At 33.7% G+C, this 2,854-nt stretch overlaps 1 long non-coding RNA gene across 1 annotated transcript in view; it reads right to left on the bottom strand.

Moving 5' to 3' along the window:
- Positions 1–2,854, bottom strand: part of LOC111087035 — a 21,941-nt gene that overhangs the window by 312 nt on the left and 18,775 nt on the right. The gene's annotated exons all lie outside the window — the stretch shown is intronic.

Below are 2,854 nucleotides of genomic sequence, written 5' to 3'. Positions count from 1 at the left end.
AATAGGAAAACGTATGCAAATGTGGAAGATGTTAAAGAGGACATCGACATGTTTTTTGTGCTTCAAAGCCAAGTGATTTCTTTCATCAGGACATTAATAACCTGATTTTAAGATGGAAAAGCATCATGGATAAGAATGTAGAGTATTTCATTTAGTAAATCTTTTGTTTTGATACATAAGTTGTTCGGGTTTTTTTCATCTAAAAAAAAGCGACATTAATTTCTTGACGACCTAATATTTTACCTTCACTTTTATGTTCAAATGTCGTATATAAATATACATGTGGTAGTTGTAAAGCCACTTACATAGTCAAGACTTATCGCCATTTACAAGTACATGGCTTGTAACACATGAGAGGTTCTAACAGAACTGGAACTATACTTCGAACTCCACCTAACTCTCCTATATCTTCTCAGAACGATACGTCATAGCACCCCATTTCATTATAAAACCTTTCAATTCTAACTGCTGAATATAATGATCACGAACTGTTGATAAAAGATTATCTACGTATTACAAACGAAAATCCAAGCCTCAATAGAAATTCAAACTACTTCCCCCTACTTTATTCAAATAACTCTCTCTCCTTTTTTAAATTGAATGTTTTATAATTTCGTAACAATATTCATTGTACTTTTATATTAGTAATTATACTAAAGATTGTTTCATTTGTTATTTTCATAAATTTCCTATAGATGGAATATGTGTAATTCCGAAACGTTCATTAAAGATGTTTATAATTGCCGTTTACCAGCACTAATAGAAACCTACATGAAATTCACCAGCATCTTATATGGAATTGACACGCTAATAGGGTACCTTACATGGAGTTGAACAGCTATTAATGTAGTATACATAGAATTCTTCAGCTAACGGCACATGACATGGAATTCATCAGTCCAGGGTATGCTACATGAAATTTACCAGTTGTTATGTCATCATACACATGAAATTAACCAGCTATGTGGGCTCCTTACATTAAATTCGTATGTTGTCAGGTTACCTTAAATGGAATGTGTTAAATTTTAGGTCACTTTACATGTAATTCAACAGTTATTAGGGTAACTTTTATGGCATTCACCAGCTATTACGTCACCAAACGTGAAATTCACTAGATATTAAATAATCTTACATTGAATTCACCAGCTATTAGCGTACCTTATACACAACTTACCAGATATTAAGGTACCTTACTTGGAATTTGCCATCTATGAGAACACCTTACATGGATTTCACCAGCAATTATGACTCCTTTTATCCAACTCACTAGCCGTTATGTCACGTTATATTGAATTCACCATCTATCTATTAGATCTATTTACATTGTATTCAACAGCTATTTGGTTCTTTACATGAAATTCACTGTATATTAGTTAAACATACATGCAATTCTCCAACTAGTAGGGGTGCTTTACCTAGAATACAACAGCTACTTAAACATCTTACATGGAAGCAACCAGCTATTAGGACACTTTATGTGTGAATCACCACATATCAGGGTAACTTACATGACATTCACCAGCTATTACGTCACCTAACGTGGAATTCACGGATTATTAGGCCAATTTACTTGAAATTCATCGGAAATTTAAGCACCTCACAAAAATTCACCAGCTGTTAGGATACCTTACATGAAATTCACTGTATATTATATTTACTTACATGGAACTCACCAGTTATCATTACACTTTACATGAAATTTACCAGCTACTAGGGTTCCTTATATGAAATTCACCACTATTAAGGTATCATAAAGTGAATTCGCTAGCTATTACGGTGTCTTAGATGGTATTCACTAGTATTATGGAACCTTAAACGGGATTCAACGGCTATGTGGGATCCTTATGTCTATTCCATTATCTATTATATAACTGTAGAAGGATTTAACAAGTTATGAAGGTACTTTATACAGATTTCATTAGCTATTAGGATACCTTACATGGAATTCATCATCTAAGAAGGAATGCTACATAGATTTCGTCAGCTATGAGGGAACCTAACATAGAACTCACCAGCGATTAGGGTGCATTACATAATTCACTAGCTATGAAGGTGTCTCACTTAGAATCCACCAAGTATTAGGGCGACTTACATGAAAGTCACCAGCTTTTAGGGAACGTTACATAAAACTCAGAGGTTACTAGGGTACCCTATATTAAATTCATCAGTTATTACATCACCTTACATGTAATTGACCAGCAAAGAAGGAACCTTACACTAAATTAATCAGCTATTAGGAACCTTACATGTAATTGACCAGCAAAGAAGGAACCTTACACTAAATTAATCAGCTATTAGGAACCTTACATGAGATAAATCAGGTATTAAGTCATCTTAAATGGAATTCATCAGCTATGAGAGCACCTTACATGGAATTCATCATCTATTACATAACCCTATGTGAAATAAATCATCTATTAGGTCAGCTTATATGGTATTCACCAGATATTAGGGCTCATTATATGAAATTCACTTTCTGCTAGGTCACCTTACATGGAATTCCTCACCTTTTAGGTCACTTTTTATGGAATTCACCAGCTATTAAGACACCTTATATGGAATTTGTCATTTCTTAGGGCATGTTACATAGAAATCTTCATCTATTAGGTCACCTTACATGTGATTCACCAGTTTTGAGGATACCTTACATAAAATACAACAGCTATTAAAGCATCTTACGTGGAGTTCACAAGTTATTAAGGCGCCTTACATCGAATACACCGATTATTAAGTCACTTTATAAGGAATTAAACAGCTATTAAAGTACCTGACATGGAGTTCACAAGTTATTAAGGCGCCTTACATCGAATACACCGATTATTAAGTCACTTTATAAGGAATTAAACAGCTATTA

Source organism: Limulus polyphemus, unplaced genomic scaffold (assembly GCF_000517525.1).
Source record: "Limulus polyphemus unplaced genomic scaffold, Limulus_polyphemus-2.1.2 Scaffold1660, whole genome shotgun sequence".
Lineage (NCBI taxonomy): Eukaryota > Metazoa > Arthropoda > Merostomata > Xiphosura > Limulidae > Limulus > Limulus polyphemus.
Note: the sequence above shows the minus strand (reverse complement) of the source record. Positions and strands in the feature narration are given on the sequence as shown.